The 18,878-nt window shown below is 27.6% G+C and overlaps 1 protein-coding gene across 2 annotated transcripts in view; it reads left to right on the forward strand.

Moving 5' to 3' along the window:
* LOC107452992 (hexosaminidase D) overlaps positions 1-18,878 on the forward strand; it is a 192,142-nt gene that overhangs the window by 117,677 nt on the left and 55,587 nt on the right. For both annotated transcript variants that reach the window (XM_071188421.2, XM_016069641.4), the window contains one exon: positions 8,137-8,234. The gene's annotated coding sequence lies outside the window, so the exon portion shown is untranslated. The remainder of the gene's footprint in view (positions 1-8,136; positions 8,235-18,878) is intronic.

The following is an 18,878-nucleotide window of genomic DNA, read 5'->3' on the forward strand; positions in this document are numbered from 1 at the left end:
ATAAATGAAACATACTTTTATATCTGTAATAAAGTTTTTGAAAAATAATAAGCTCTCCTTTCTGCATGATCAAATTATGGTAAAAATTACCGCACTCAGGTTACCGGTATTTCTTACCGAAAAATCCAAATTTACCGGAACATGGAACGGAACAAAAAATTTATATATCGTAATTTGGACAGTAATAGTTATCATAAAATCACGGAATCCTTCTAATTAAGTAAATATTATTGTAAAAATTACGGTATACTGTTTTAAGGTAAAAAAGGATTTTAAAGATGATGCACCAAAAGTGCCGGTAGCTTATAACATAATTTGATCCGGTATTTTTTTAGAGTATAGCTTCAGAAATCAGTGTTTTGACTTTAGAAAAAAGTAATTACGTATGTCAGAAAAATATAAAATCCTAACTCTGAACATGATAATGGGCTGTTTTTAAATTCTTTTTATTTCATAATAATTCAGCCCAGATCTATGGATTATAAGTGGTGTTTCAATTATTTTCATAAATATAGTCAACATTTTCCTTTCTCTAACGGATATTGTTCTTAAATATTTACAGAAAAAAGGAAAACAGAAGTAGAATAATCAGATAGTTTCAAAAAATAAATAAATAAAATAAAATAAAAAAAATCCTGAAACGTTACTGATCTTAGTCATTTTCGTGCTAAATCTTAACCTATTCTTTTCTAGTTTTTTAACTCCCAAAAATGACATTTAACTCCAAACGTTGGAGTAAAGTCATCGATCATTGTCGATCCAGGGTGCCCAGTCCGGTATAAAGTACCGTCCCTCTCAGGATACCGGTACATTTTACCGAAAGATATTATGGAACTAAAAATCTGAGATATGATAATTTTTACAGTAATAATTTCGTGAAATCACTGAACCACTCTAACTAAATAAATATTACTGTAAAAAGATAACGGTGCATTATTTTACGATAAAAACGGATTTTACGAATGATGCACCTGAAGTACCGGTAATTTATATCGTAATTTAATCCAGTAATTTTTACACTGAAGCTTCTGAAATTAGTGTTTTGACTTAAAAAAAAACAATTACGTATGTTTGAAATATATAAAATCATAACCCTGAATTTGACAGCGGGCTGTGTTTTAATTCTTTTCATTTTATAATTATTGAGTTCGATGAACTATGTGCCATGAGCTACATAATTTACGGTACATTATTTTACGATAAAAACGGACTTTCACTGATCATGCACCTAAAGTACCTACAATTTATGCCGTAATTTGAACCGGTATTTTTCACACTAAAGCTGTTTTGACTTAAAAAAGCAATTACGTATATCAGAAAAATATAAAATCATAACCCTGAATTTGATAACCGGCTGTTTTTTTAATTTTTTTCATTTTATAATAATTGAGTTCTATGAGCTATAAGTGGTGTTATCACTATTTTCATAAACATATGCCACATTTTCATTTCTCTAATGAATATCGTCCCTAAAAATTTACAGGAAAAGAAGCTTAAAAAAAGTAAAACAAGCTCAGTTTTAAAAGAAAAAATTAAAAAATTCCTGCAAAGTTACTGATCTTTGTCATTTTCGTGGCCAAATCTTTACCTTTTCTTTTCCAGTTTTTTTTTCCTTTTTGCCTCCCAAACGTGACATTTGACTCCAAAGATTGGAGTAAAGTCGTCGTTCACTGGGAGTACTAGAGATATATATGGCTGATTTTAAGAAGTTAAAGAACGTGTTTCGTTTTCTGTTTCCTTTGGGCAAAGAAAGATATTTTATATTATCTGATGCGCCTTTTCTAAAAGATCGCCGCTGTCTCTGAATGTACTGTTATTAAGGACGAAAAATAGAGCAGGGTTTGCACTTAAATCTATCCTTTCTTTACGAAAGAAAGTTCTTCCTTGTTTTTCTCAATTTTATCGTTTGCCACCCCTATTTCTGTAATTGAATAACATAAGAGAAGTCTCGTAGATGATTGAAAAGAGTTCGAAAAAGAGGAAATTCGATGTTAAAATGTCACGTAAAAAATAAATTGTCATAAAAAATGTCTAAAAAATTTCGGTTATTGCTGACGAAATCATGTTGTAAGCTATTTTATAGAAAATTGGAATTTGTTTCTCGTTAGGATAAAAGCAATTGCAAGATTAAATATATCTTTGACTAGGTATTATTTTTCTTTTTGAAAATTTTCAAAGCAATTCTTTTATTCCATGACTTAAGACAGGGACAAAAACGGTATATGTTTTTGGGTAATTGGATATCTGCCGAAAATAGATGCATTTTTAAAAAAAGTATAAGAGAAACACTATTATTACCAATGAAAAGATATTTAAAACAAAACATCAACTATCAGTTATTCTATGTAGGGAAGTAGTTTTTTATGATAAAAATTTTAATATGTAGCTATTTGTTAAATATGTTTATTTATAATGCCGAAATAAAAGTGTTTGAATCATTCTATCCTTATTTGAGTACCGTGTGTTACAAAATTATTGAAGAGCTGTGGTCGTTGTGACTTTTATTAACTGAATGAAATATTCTCACTTTCTTATGATTTTTTTTAATAATTAAATGATAGAATTAAGAATGATTATGCAAAACAACTTGCCTGTTTAGCCTCCATAAATGTTTTGCAGAATATTTATTTTTGATATTTTGCAGAATTTTTTCTATACACTTTATCGACTAAAATTTATCACAATCAAAACACATCAATTTACATTTGTACAAAGTATCTCAGTTATAAAATATATCAGGCATGTTTGCGCAACACGTACGTTTAGAAAACATTCCCTTCATTTAATGCAATAAATATTTCATTTATTTAATGCAAGTTTAAAATATTCAAACATTTGTAACATGATAAAAAAAAAATAATGTAAACTGTAATATGGTAGAACTGAGCACAGCATTCTGGTTGCATATGGTTTGAACAATAATGTGGTTCGAAACTTTTCAAACCTTTTTAACAGTGTAGTCATGCTCATTGCTCTCATGCCACAAGTCCTTGGTTTGATCCTCGGTCCAGGCACGATTGACTCAGCCTTTCATCCCTTTAGTGGTTTCTTCAAATGAGTAGCAAGCATGCTTGGGGACTAAACACTGGGGGTTCCGCGTTCGGCTGACCACCCAACCAGAAGATCTGCTCTTGCTTCCCAGAATCCAAGATCAATGAAACTGAGAAGGGGTCAGTAGGCCTTGGCCCTCAATGGACTGTTGCGAAACTGAGCTTAGTTTTTTAATCATGCTTGAACATATCAGTGGAATATTATATTCTTCAACTCTTTGACGCTGATTGGACAACGGCATCCCGTTTATATATGTTTTTTTTCTAATACTTTAATTACAAGCAAAAATATATTTTAGTAATTTTTATTATAAAAAACAACATTCTAATAGTTATTAAAAAATCTGTTAGATTATCGGAATTATATTTGCATTAAAATATAAAATCCAAACTAAAGCTCGTTATTTTTTTTTTCATTCACACTCAAGAATTTATCAGTTATTGATTTTATAAATCAAATAAATTTCAATGATGAATAACTGTTTCTCTTATATCTAAATAACTGCAGATTTTCAAAAATTTTTGTTTCAAAATGAGCCATGTTTGGAAGAATTTACCTTTAACGCAGAAGAAGACGCCTGTGTTCATGCTGTATTTCATAACTATAATACTAAACATTATATTTGATCTAGATTAATACAAAATAATGATAAAAACATGAAAAATATGTTTAATAAAAATTCTGCGTTAAAGGGTTGAAAATTATATTTATAAAAAGTAAAATTCTTAGTTATTGAAAAGAAATTTTTTTATTCGCATATAGTTAAGTTTTGATGACAACAATGTTCGGATTTTGTCAATATTACTAATGAATCGACTTGTTTCTAACAAATAAACGCATTTTCATAATAAATTTAAAAATGTGTTAACACTGACTTTCAATTTTTTTTCTTTGCAATTCTTAGTTTTATATTTTAATTTCTAAACAAAAACTAAATTATGAATTATAATAAATAATTTTTCTTCCCTAATATATTTAGTTATGCTTATGAAAATCAATGTTTATCTATTTCTTTGTCGAAATGGTATAATTGTTGTTCTGTTTTACGTTTTTCAAGATGTTCGTAAAACTTTTATAATTAATTTTGAGCATCCTACATGAATTATTCAGGCAGTTTGAAAGATATCAAATGATTTAAAAGATTTTGTAGCATAAGATTAATAAATTAAATGAATTAATTTACTCTGAAATTCAATAAAAGATAATGCGTTGAACTAGAAAATTTAACTATGCTGCAAACATAATTATCTCGAAACAAAGGAGTTATTAGTCTTCCATTAATTCACTAATTGTCTCATTAAGTTGTAATTTTTAATTAAGTGTTAAATAAAGAAGATACATATGAAATTCTAATTGCTAAAAAAAGAAATGGGTTTTATTAATTTAAAGGCTTTCATTTTACAGAAAATTAGTATGTTTAAAGCAAATTATTGTAGTCCAGACGCTTCATTATGTGTCTCCTTTAATTTGATTGGTTCCTAATTTATAAGCTCCTTTGATATAAATTTGCTATTTGGGAAACGTTAATTGCATTTCTTTATATTCATCTCAATATTAATGCTTTTCGTCAATTTCAATTCCCTCAACTAACTGAATAAATTATGGTAATCTTTTTAAATGGAATAACGGGACTTAAGTACACAGTGAAAAATGCACATGTAAATTATTAATTCGCTATATATATTAAGCGCATTTATAATAACTAATGTCCGAAAAATTACAGATAAGATGACAAATTAATTAAAGAAAAGTAGAAGAAGATGAGTTTCTAAGGTTCTGCTGAGAAACAAGTTTATTCACATTAATTTTCAGAATTAGTTAAAACTTTTGTCAACAGATGGCGAGGAGAAAACATGCACCCGTGTGAAGACTTTTAGCCTAAAAGATTTTACTTCAAGCAGGATATGGCTTTTCCAATTTTATTTTCAATTCGCAATGCCATTTCTTGACAAGTTTTACGTATCATTTTAAATCTTCGTCTAGTAAATCTAGTCGTTGAACAGCCAACCCAATTTTTGGGATTTCGACTGCTAATGTTCAACTACGTAGCCTGGTAAATTTGAACCTAATTCAGAAGACAAGGGTACTCCTGGATCAAGTATTGGGAAAAATTTACATTCGTGGAGGACTTCTTGTATGGAACTAACCCGCATTTGTGTTACATGGAGAGAAAAACCACCTTAAACTCCCACGGTTAGCCAGACGGCAAGGGGACTCTGACCCATGATCCGTCTACCACTGAAGATATTTCACGTCAGCACTGTGGTCGGTGCAAGCCAGATGTAAAATTTGTATCGTACAGCCGTCGCCGGGATTTGAACCTCTATCTCCTGAGCTATCTCGGCCCTTTGGTCTTTTAAATGGAATGCAGTGGACCGTAATTTTTAGCCTCCTTCCATTTATCTTCAACTTATTTTTCAAATCTTCGTAGTCTTCAAATGTTGAGCACCTGATAACACAGCGTTAGACATTTACGTACTAAAACCTGCATGATTAATCAGAATTAGGCTATTATGTGAAATTCTGCCATTGCAAATGTAAGATATTGCTTTTCAGGAAACTTAAGCTCTTTGTTATAAAAACAGAAAAAGTCTTCCTTCTTAGTTTTCATAATAAAAAAACAGAAAGCTTCGTGTAAAATTCAGACATTTATTTAACTGTAAAAATCTGGTTTTAATTAAATATTTGCTGAAAATAATATATTGGAATGTTTTCTTACTTCTAGTCCATATGGGATTAGGTAGATTATTTAAAAAAAAAATTAAAAACAACCAACTTTAGATCCTGTTCCATTTTTCCTTTTCTCTTGTTCAGTGCAGAAAAAAAGATAAAAAAAGAACCACTCTGAATAACTTTTAGTTAATGATCGGATCTTTACATTCTATGTTTCGATCAAAAAAATTCGAGAAAGTAACCTTAAGTATATTAATTAGAGCAAACTATTTTTCATTTGCAAAATCAGACTTTGCAAATTGCACTTTCTTTGTGTGAACACACCTTTTTTAATGATGGATCCTGATTTTAGACCCCCAAAATATACGGGATAGTCCCAAACTGGGAAATATGGTCCTAATTTTCGGTCAGGAGAGTGATCTAAAGTTGGAGCCCTTCATGTTATTTTTACTTCTTCTTATCTCATCATATATTGAAAACTTTTTAAGAGAATTTGTCATTTTTTGCACGCAATTATAAAATTTATTTATCCAAAGATTTTTCTTTTATAACTTTTAGTAAATATAACTTTAGTAAACATTTCCCATTTTTTATTATTTTATTTAATAATAGTCTAAAAAATTTGCAAGGTATATAATTTTTTAGATCATTTTAAAAAATGCAAGAATGTATATTTCCCAGACTGCAGCTACCTATTATATTTCAAAGGTCAAAAATCCAAATTTGCCGAGAAACGCTACATTTATTCTAAAAAAGTACGTTTTTGTGTCTGATTTTGTAACTTAAAATATGGCCTGCACTAATTAATTATCATATTTGAGGTCACCCTTTCGAACCATTATGATTGAAAACTAAAATGTGAGGATCTGATCATTAGATCAAAAGTTATGAGGTAGGTACGTTTTTATTTCATTTATTTATTTTGCACTTACTAATTCTTCTATTTTAAGTCACCTCTTCGAAAGATTAGGTTGAGAGATTAAGATTGTGTCCAAAAATGTGAAGATCCGATTATTCGATCAAAAGTTATTTAGGATAGTTCATCTATATTTAAAACATTCTACACATACGAAACTCATTCATTCATTTATTTTTCATTCTACAGAATGGCCTCGTTTTTTCGAAATACACCAAATAATATCTGATGTTGCTTTGTATAATAAAACAAATGCATCCCCTAGTATAAAATACAAAAAGTTTATGAAAATATTAAATCGAAATGAAAAAATAAGTCAAACTATTATCCCACATCATCCAGTTAGTAATAAATAACTTCATTGAAAATTTAATCATCGAATATTACTTCATCGAATATTGTTGTTGTTCATTTACGTCGCAATAGAACATCGCAATGGGCGATTGGATCCGGTTTGGGAAACATCCTTGAGGATGATCCGAAGACATGCTATCCCAATTTCAATCCTCAACAGAGAGGATGGCACCTCCGCTTTGATAGCCCGACAACCATCACGTGCAGTCGAGCACTTTACGGTAGAGCCGTTTAACGAGGACCAATACCTCACACCCTCGGTTCCTACGCAGACTAATCCAAGTAATCACCCACCCGCTCACTGAGAGCAGTCAGTGATGCTTGACTTTGGTGATCTGCTGGGAACTGTGTCATAACGATCAGTCCACGGCGGTACATATACATATATGTAAATTTTTTTGATTTCTTGTCAAATTTAGTGGGTTTGCAAACAGAAAAAATTGCGCCAAAGCTTGGAGTAATAAAAAGTTTATATAAACTGGGTTTCCAATTGTGTATTGTGTTATTCGTATTTTCTTTAATGCAATATTTAGTAATTTATTTAGTGGTATAATTTAATATTTTTTTCATGAAATATGTAACTCCTGATCTTCATAATTCATCTTAAAAATCTGTGCCTAAGAGTTAAAATCTTTTCAAAAACTGCATGATTTATTCTAATAGTTAACTCTTTTCTGAAATTAAAAATGTACTTAAAATAAAATAAAAAAGGATCTATTTTAAAAACTCAACACATTGCAACTTAGTATATATTTTATAGGATACCTTGCAAAATTTTATAGGCCTGTAAATTAAGTTCTTTATAAAGTTTCAACCAAAAATATTTTTTGTACGTAGTTGTTGATTGTATATTGCGTTGTTTGTATATTAAATTGATTTTACATTGTATTGGTGTCATTTTGGAATGTAATATTTTTTTGTAATATATTTAATGGTATCGTTTTAAACAATTTTTTCGGGAAATATGTAATTACGCATATTTCCTGCACAATTTTTCGGTTGATAGGAACAAAATTGTAAAAGCAATTTCAGTCATGTTAACAAAAAGCAATTTTCTTGAATAGATAGTTTATTCTTTTATTAGTTAAATTTATGTTTAAGAATTGTATTGAGTAAGTTTTATAAGATATATATTTTTCTAGATCAACATTTGAGTCAGCTTGAATAAATTTATCAACTTTCCTGACTCGGCTGTTCCATCAATCTATTTTGGGATATTCTTCTAAAAAGTATATCAACGGTAAGAGAACTATTTTATTTTTTACAATAAATTTCAAAAAGTTTTTAAAGATAAAGTTTGAAATATTGTTTCATTTAAATATTTTTATTATTATCTGGAGTCTGTCGGAAATAAATAAGGCAAGAATCTCGATATATTTTATGTTGCTGAAAAAAATAGCGTAAATATTTTACTCTGTTTTTTATTGAAATGTTTTCACGTCAAAAAAGTAAGTTGTCTTTGTGAAGAAAAAAAATGATAACTGAAAAGAAATGCAAATGTTACAGTATCGAGATAAAAGAACTTACTTTTTTTACAAATATTTTATTTTCGTCACAGACTGCTTTTATCATTTTTATAAAAGAAATATGTTTAACTGTAAGTTTCAGATTCGTTATGCTTTTTCTTTTTTTATATACATATTTTTCTCAGAATACCGAAATCACATGAAAAATTTCTTTTGAGGTAATTTAATTTTTTTGACGCTTTCCATGCATTTCAATATACGTATATACTTGGTATTCAGAAATTTTCTTATTTTTTGTCCAGATCACCGAATAAAGTCGATTTTGTCTCATGTTTTGTGTTTTATAACTTTATTTACACAGAAACATGTTTTGAATATGATGTACAACAGAGTTTTCTCATTTTATGAGATTTTGCTAATACCTGATATTGGGTTAGAAAACGAAAACGGAATTTAGTAAATAGATTTGATCTATTTTCTGTTTTTATGAAATTTAAAAAAAAAATCCATTTCAACCTTGATACTTGATAAAGAAACTTAAAAGAAAAAACTCAAAATTTAAAAGGTTGAATTGTTTATAAGCATTAACTGTCTACATTTCGGTCGTTTTATGGTTACCAAAATTTCTATTGCTTTTTCAAATAATACTGATATTTCAAAAAATAAACTTCTAAAAAACAAATTTAAAGCAATGGTAGTTGATTTGGGATTTGTTTTTGCTGTTTAAAAGAAATTAATTTTAAACAGACATCTGGTTTCATGAAATTTTGTTTTAAATTTCGTTTCAACTTAGATATTTGAAAAAGAGATTTTACTGAAAGATTGAAAAATTTAAAAAGTTGATTCACAGACCTTAATATTTGTTATAAAGCTATTTAATAAAATTCTGCCATTTTAAAAAATTTCAACTTACTCTAACTATTAAAAATTTCGGATCAAATTACGATTAAAAGCACTTATTACGGCAAAATCCATTTTTATCAAAAACTGTTACTTAGTAAAAAATTTGATATACCGTAATTTTTATCACAATAATTACCGAAAAGTCGCTAAATCACTCTAATTAAATAACTATTGCTATACGGTATAATATTTACGGTAAAAATGGATTTTACGGTAATAAGGATTTTACACGTAAGATGCACTTAAAGTGTACGTAATTTATACCATAATTTGATCCTGACTTTTTTGCGGAGTATTTGGCAAATAATCCTCTGAAAAAAAATTTCAAAATTTTTATAGTTTATTAGGTACCATTTATATCCATTTAGCTTAAATGTTCATTAAACGGGTCAAATGTATTAACTGATTCCCAAACGAAAAAAAAAAAATGCCACTAATAATTAGGTTTCAAAAAAACTTTCTCTCAAGACATTTGTTTCTTTTCTGTTATTTTCTCTCTTTGACATATAAAACGGCAATGCTGGGACCCAAACCCAAAGGGCCCATTTGTCAAAATATTAGAGGTCTCGCCACCACAAAAACAACCCCGATCAGCACACAAGACCGAGCATTCTCCAATTCACTGGCACAAGGCCCCGAGTTAGGAACGAGAAAAGCGCCATGTACACGTCGGCCAGAGGTGACCAGTCGAGCACTAAGCAATGAGTAGAAAGCCACAAGGCAGCAGTGCGGCAGCAGGCTGTGTCCAAAACCAAGCCGACAGTACGGAGCCAGCAGCCGCACCCTGACCCACCGAGCAGTTTTCCGGCAGGAAGACATACGAAGATAAAATTAAAAAATGTTTGATCAGACATTAAACTTTTCGTTTAGAAATTTGTAATTGACTCGGAAAATTTTCGATGTTTGATTTTAAAAAATTTAAAACGAACTATGTAGAGAAACAAAACTACCTTATAATTTTGTTGTTGAAATTATTTTAATTTATCTTAATTTATCTTAAATATTTTAATTTATTGTTTTAAGGTGTTTCAACTCATTATTTTAACTTTTTAATTTATTATTTTAATGTTTTAGTTCATTATTTTAGCATTTAATTTATAATTTTAATATTTTTATTTATTTAATTATTTTAATTATTCTTTTTTCATTAATCTCCTTTATTTCTAAATTTGAAAGAAAAAAAATCTTAAATTTTAATCAAAAATGAGTCACCAAAAATTTTCTGCAATATGTAATTTAAACAGGTAACCATATAAATAATATTAGAACAAGAATATCTTAAGTTTTAATGAGGATAATAGGGTTTGCTTGAAGATCACAGTAACCGCGAAAAAAGGATCTGTTACCTAACTAAAACGTTCAAAACAAAATTTGATTATCAAGCCTACAAATATAAAATACTCTCATAACAAGCCTTTTCATGAGCAAAATAAATTTTTCTAGTTAATTTGATGTTTGGAATCATTAATATCATTTAAGCAAAAATGTGTCTACTTTGTTTTAAAAAATACAATTTATGATGAATAGTTTTCTTTAATTGTTTTATAATTGATACTCTGAAAGAAAAGTTTATCTTAAAAGAGAAAAAACAACAAGGAATAATACGAGTATGCTTTAAACTTGTTTTGTTTTCATTCCATCAATATTTCATATCAAACGCATGCCACGTTTTAAAAATAAATTTTACGATGTTTGAAAAACCCATTTTTTGTTTTCTTCAAAACTTAACCTTTTAAATCACGTTTCTTTTCTGTATTTAATGATTTAAGTTTAATGAGTATCTTTAGTTTTAAATAAATAATTCACCAACAGTGAAACATAAATTTTAAGGACAGAAAAAAACATCAAGGAAAATAAATAAATTAAAGATGAGAAATCTAATGACTTGTGATGGGAAATATAAAAATTCGAATATCGCGCTATATCATCGAGGATATCGATATTTTACGATATTTTTCAATTTAAATATTGGTTAATATTTTCATTACTCAAACAAAATTTTTCAACACTCACAATATCGTATTTGAAAAAGGTACTCGTAATATTGGTCATCGCTATCGATAAAATCTCAAACTTTATTCAAAAACTCTTGTTAATAATAAAACTTATGTCATTTTTTGTATATGATATTTAACATTGTCGATAATTATCCCAATAATATCCTAATTTATAATTATCATTATCGATAAAACGTGTGAATTTATCATTATTGGATTATCATTATCGATAAAACGTGTGACTTTATCATTATTGGATTATCAATATCGATAATGATCTCAATATTATCGTAATCAATAGTTCTCGTTAAGTCTATATTTATATCTTTTTATTTCTAGAAAAGGCATTAACTATAAAAAATAGTTTTTTAAATTAGAGCAAAAGTGTATAAAAATGAGGCAACTATATTTTAATTCATAACCATTGTTAAACAACCGACCCATTTTTTGAGTTTACGACTAGCAATGTTCAACTTCGTAACCTTGTAATTTTGAACTCAAGAAAGAATTGAGTTAACATATCTAATATACTAGTTAATTAGAATTTAATATTTGTAGTGGTAGCTACGCCACACTCTAGAACTGAATCGGCGTCAATGCGATTCAGTTTATTTTCTTGAAAATAAAAGAAATGATTCTCAATTGATCGGAAACATGATATTAAATAAAGTTCTCTCAGATTTTTGGAAAAATTTTTGTTGAATCAAATTTTCTGAAATTTTTTACAATACATTTATTGACTAATGTATGGCGAGTTTGAGTATTTTTAAACCATCGTTATCACGTTTGATGTTTTATCGATCTTGAAAATAATGATATTTTATGAATATTAAACATTATTATTTATTTATATATTTCACGATATATCTATCAATTCATCACCCAGCTCTGTTGCTGATAGTATTAGTCAAAAACTATTTCGCCCTTTAAAGCAGATGACACCACCGTGTAACTTTTATGTATCTTTTTATCAGAGGCTCTAATTCCAAATAAAAAATATATTTTGGTATTTTTTAAATTATAAAAACAGTCTAATAGTTGGTAAAAAAAATTTTTAGATTATAGCAATTATATTTGTACTAAAATATATCTAAAAGTAGTTTAAAAAGAAATTTTTATTATTCATGTACAAAATTATATCAGTAATTGATTTTGTAAATCAAAGAAATTTCAATGATGAATAACTGTTTCGGTTAGATCTGAATGAGTGCAAATTTAGAAAAGATTATTATTTAGAAGTGAGCCATGCTTGGAAGATTTTACCTTTAACAAAGAAAAACACACCTGTGTCTCATGCTGTGTTTCATAATCATAAGTCATTAAATTGCAAATATAATGTGCTTCACTTAATTTGATCTAAAGCAATACAAAATAATAAAAATGTTTTAAAAATATATTTAATAAAAAATCTGTGTCAAAGGATTAATGATTTAAAAGTTTGAGTTCTTACGAAAAATTACAGTGATAGAAATTTACGTGCTAGCTTATAATTATACGCACAACTTCATGCGCACTAGTTCATAAATGCTAGTTTATATTTACAATACTAGTTTGCAGTTAATAGAATGAACAAAACTTTTCACAATTTGGTTTATTTTTACTCTCCAACAAAATAGTCAATCCTATTCCCGAAAATTATTTATTTTTTTTTTGTATTTACACAGAAATAAAAAATATTTTATTCTTCCAAACAAGCTTATTTTGAAAGAAATGCTTGCTCACGAAAAGCATTTCAAATCTGAATGTGATAAAGAATGTCAGAATAATGAAATAAACTTAAGAAGAATCGATTAAGTGACGGTAAATGTTGCCGAGAAAATTAGTTTCCGCGGTTATGTAATTTCTCCCCTTCATATCTTTGGTTATTACAGCATTCTTTTGATTACTTCTGTAGATTTGGTAGGTTTTCCAATAATTGGATTCATAGAAATGAGGTGAGATAAATGCGTATCACAATGCATGCCAACATCCGATTGACAGTACTCGCTCAAATCAAAATCAAAACAAAAGATTTTTCTTTGCTTATTCCGAGCGATTAAACTTTTGTAGATTGAAGCAGCTGTTTCTGATGGGAATAGCATCCAATATCAATTGTTTCATGAAACATTCAACCGTATATTTAACGAAATAAGAGAGGAAGACTGAATTTTGTTGAGGACACGTTACTTACTAATTTTTGAACTTTTTAAATTTAGATATAAGTTACATAATTCCCGTGTATTTTATATCGATTGTTGTTCATGATGATCATGATATTATTGTTAACAAATATTATAGTTAATTCGATATTTATTGTTAAATATAGTAGTACCACTATATCACTGGAATTTTTTTCTGAATATCGTTATCACGATTGATATTTTATGATATATCTATCTATACATCGCCCAGCTCCATCGTTGATGCTGAGTCAGAAGCTATTTGGTTTGAAAGTTTATGGTTTAAAAGTTCGTTGGGAAATGACCGTGTAAAACATTTTAGTTTAAAATAGCTTAGTCTCAGGAAATTTATACAATCTGATTTTCACTAATTTATAATTAAAATTAATAATTAATAAACAAATATGATTATTTCTGTAGATTTGCTAAGTTTTCTCAATTACTGGATTCATAGAAATAAGGTGAGATAAATACGTATCACAATACATGCCAACATCCGATTGACAGTACTCGCTCAAATCAGAATCAAAACAAAAGATTTTTTATTGTTTATTCCGAGCGATTAAACTTTTGTAGATTGAAGCAGCTGTTTCTCATGGGAATAGCATCCAATATCAATTGTTTCATGAAACATTCAACCGTATATTTAACGAATAAAAAGAAGAAGATAGAATTTTGTTGAGGATACTTTACTTACTAATTTTTGAACTTTTTAAATTTAGATGTAAGTTATATAATTCCCGTGTATTTAATATCGATTGTTGCTGATTATAATCACGGTCATATTGTTATCAATTATTATCGTTAATTCGATATCTATTGTAAGATATTGTAGTCCCACTGTATCACTAGATTTTTTTTAAAAATATCGTTATCACGATTGATATTTTATGATATACATCGCCCAGCTCCATCGTTGACATTGAGTTAGAAGCTACTTGGTTTAAAAGTTTAAGGTTTAAAAGTTCGCTCTGGAAATGACCGTGTCATAAATTTTAGTTTATAATAGTTTAGTTTAGTTTTGGCAAGTTTATACTAGCTGGTTTTCACTACTTTATAATTAAAATGAATAATTATATTTATACACTGACAAAAAATGTATAGTCAAAACTACCATAATATGGAATACCATACTTTTGACCACCAAAAATCTGGATAATTTTTGCCGAAGCGCTTTGTTAATGATTATTGGAAAATTAACAATAAAATCTGGCTTTATAAAATGGGATAAAATTTGATAAATGTGGTATCATTTGGAAATTTTACCATGATATTTAATGGTATGGTATAAAAACCATTTATTCGGTTGAATTTACTTTCCAGTTGTGGTTTTTTTTTTACCAAATTTAAATAATTTTCTACTTAAATCATGATACCTTCGAACCTGTCATAAAAATCATTTCTTCTGTCAAATTTACTTCTCATTTTTATATTTCTTACTAAATGTGTAGTAATAAGAACTATAATTTTGAAAACTAGAATTTCCGTTAAACCGTTATCATATAAACGAAAAAATTACCCAAAGACAAAATTCATTTTCTTCTTGTATATATATATATATAAGTATATATATATATATATATATATTATACATACATACAGTATATATACAGCAGTATATCATACACTTCACTGTTTATATATATGTAATTTAATATATTAATTTTATCCCACTATCCTTCCAAAGTTATTATTAATTCCAATGTTATTATTCTCTCAAAATGTACTTGATTACTTCTGTAGATTTAGTAAGCCATTCCAATAGTTTGATTCATAGAAATAAAGCAAGATTTGAAACAAATACATATCACGAAACATGAGAAGATTCAAACTTGTTTGACAGTATTTGTAGAAACCAGAATCAAAGCAAAAAGATTTTTCATGGTTATTCCGTGCTATTAAATTTCTTCGGAGTGAAACAGCTGTTTTTGATGTAAAGAATAGTTTCTAATATTTTTGTTTTATAAAACATTCAACTGTTTATTTAACTGAAAAATAAAGGTTTTTCTTTTGAATAGTTTACGCATAAAATTGTTAACTTGTAACTTTCATATAAAAGTAAAATGATTTTTTTGCTCAAAATATTATTTATAAAATATTAGCGTGGAATTGTAACATTGTAAGATAATTTAAGCAGTAATAAACTCACAGGGTGTTCCACAATGCCCCCCCTTCAAATAGATTTTTAGACACTTTTACAAATATTGTATAAAAAATAGCCCCATTAAGAGTCGCAAACAGATATTCAAAAAAGCAGCAAAAAGCAGAAATGTCTCTTGAATTCTAACAAATAACTGCTAAATAAAGCGAATCTGAAAACATTAAAACCTGTTTGATTGCTGGAGAAAGCAGATATGTTGAAAGAACTTTTCTTTTCACCAGAAAATTAAACTGATTTTTATATTTTTCCTCTCTCTTTGTTCACTACTTATTCGACTAATTTCGATAACACTTTTGTTTTTCTTTGTTTAAATATTTATTTGTCTTACCTAAAGTATCTGCTTTTTATTTTTGTCTTGGATTCTAAAAATATATATAAAAATGTCACCAAAAGGAATACTATTACTGAAACTTTTAAATGATTCAATATGAAAACAATATTTTTTTTGTGACCGCAAATGATTATCAGGAACGACTAGACTCTGCTAAGTTCTTTCAGATCAATCGAATTTTAAACTGAATATCTTACACACAACACCGTATGGAGTATGTAAGATATTTTGAAAGATAGAAACGCCAGATACGTTAACAAATTTATCATCAAGACTCTTTAATTATTTCTCTAATTATGCATCGAATAGTCTTAAAAACTTTTCTTTCATAATTGATTCACTTTCAGCCAAAACAGATTTTAAAAAAATTCTGGAAAAATTACCGTACCCTGACTAATGACATTTTTGTCAATAAAAGCCATAATTCTGGTTAAATGAAACCAAAATATGTGGTATTTAAACTATTAATTTAGCAATTTTTCCGCTTATGGTTACGATTTAAGGGAAATTCTGGTTTTCAAAATTATAGTTCTTGTTAGTAAAAAGTAACAAACTGAAAAGTAAATTTAACCTAGTAAGTAATTTTAAGCCATCCTCTAAGGCATCGTGATAAAATTACAAAATTTGATCATATATTTTAAATCCTCATTTTATTATTAATTTTACAAAAATCATTACCAAAACGCTTCTATAAAATCCACCTAGCTTTTCGGTGTTATTATAGAGCCAGAATCAGGGCAAACTTTACTATATTCTAGTAGTCTTGCCAACACATTTTTTTCTCAGTGATTAGTTTTTGTTACAAAATTATTTTAAATATAAACCGTTACTTTATGATTATACCACACTTTGCAGAGGAATTCTTTTACCGGAGCATTGATTCTAGATATGAAAATATAACAAATCTAATTAATGAAAAAAATTTTAAGCTATTCGTTCTTTAAAAATGACAATATGCAACTTAATATTAAAAATATGGAATTTATATTTAATTAATGAACTGTTCCATTATTTAGGAGGCTCTTCTTTGTTGTGACGAGGTAAAATTAATTAGTACTTAACGAAACGTTTACGATAATCTAATTTTAATTGGAAATTAAGGAGAATATAAATGTTCTGTATACCCTAATTATGTATAATTCGAAGCACTTTAAAGACGTATGGAATTTCGATAAGGATCAACTATTAGAAATTGCTTTTAAATATTCAACGAGAATTTAATGATATTTTTTTTAACATTTGATCAAACAGCTCGCAAGAAAATAAATTTTTGCGTTGGATTAGTTTAAAAGGTTTTTAAATGTTTTAATTTAAAATTAAGTAATATTTAAATGTTTGAAGAATTTAAAAATTCTTCTTACTGATGATAAAACAAAAACAAAAAGAAACTTACAAATTTGATATACAATGCCCTTGCACTCCAACAACACTTCAGGACCACAGTGAAAGAAAATATGGTCAAAACTGCCAGAATATGATAAAATTTGACGCGTTTCTGGTTGTAAGAGAACAAAAAAGCTGGGTAGTTCTTAATGATTTTAGTAAAATTAACAATGATTTTAGTAAAATTAACAATGATTTCGTCAATGATTTTAGTAAAATTAACAATGATTTCGTCAATGATTTTAGTAAAATTAACAATGATTTTAGTAAAATTAACAATGATTTCGTCAATGATTTTAGTAAAATTAACAATGATTTCGTCAATGATTTTAGTAAAATTAACAATGATTTCGTCAATGATTTTAGTAAAATTAACAATAAAATAGGGTTTAATAATCTGTGATTAAATTTTGTATGTGTGCTGAAATTTGGTAATTTTATCCTGATATTTTAGAGCATGGAATAAAAACCATTTACTCGGTTGGGTGTACTTTTCAGTTTTGCATGCTTTACTCAATTTTTAATGATGAGAACTATAATTTTAAGCAAGAATTTCCGGTTAAACTTTACCAAACGAACAAAAAAATCTCCAAATGAATGATTTAAATACCGTATGATTTAGTTTAATTAACCACCAGTATTATGGTTTTTAGTTAAACAGAAATGTCATTATCATTCAGTACGTGTCATTATCATGCAATATTTACAGAACTTTATTTTCTCCGTGTGGTAATTTATGTTACAATTGAGTTACAGGTTCATATAAAAATTAAAAAGTGGTAAAGAATTTGCTGTTAATGCTTCTTACAATTTAGCTTTCACTTAATTATGTTTTATAAATTTAGTTTTAAATTTATGATATGTAACTCCATTTTTGAGCATATTTATATTTGTTTGTCATCTGTCATCTCATCATGTACTTTAAAGTCATAAAAATACGTTTTTAGTTTCGAGTTACTTTTTACTCAGTAATAATTAAATCTTGAATTACTTTTAATGGACTGATCTGTGTATCAAAATGAGCCATTTTTATTTGTTTTATCATAATTAGTCATTATTTATTTTACTTATTCAAATTATCCTAATTTAAAAGCAATATTGAAATTACTTCTTCGCAATCACTCCCTAAATCAGCTGCTCCCAGTTTTTTTCGACAGTGCTACCCTAAATGATCGAGCTTTCTTTTTCCGAACCCCTAAACTTAATTAATAAATTTCATCAGCAATTTTGAGTATATATTATTTAACGAAAGACTATCAATTATTTCGAAAATATGTTATGATTTAAATATTATTAATTATTTTGAAAATATTCTTGACTGAATAATGAAGACTGAAATTTTTTATATCATTTTATAAATATTAGTTTTAAAATTGTTTTTTCTTCTTTTTTTTGCTAGATATATTTTAACGAACTGAAAATGAATGAGCTGAAATTAGTCTTACTTTAACATAAAAAAGAAAAATGGAAGAAAATAAACGTTT

This window comes from Parasteatoda tepidariorum, chromosome 12 (genome assembly GCF_982258835.1).
Source record: "Parasteatoda tepidariorum strain Cologne lab strain chromosome 12, Ptep-v5.0, whole genome shotgun sequence".
NCBI lineage: Eukaryota > Metazoa > Arthropoda > Arachnida > Araneae > Theridiidae > Parasteatoda > Parasteatoda tepidariorum.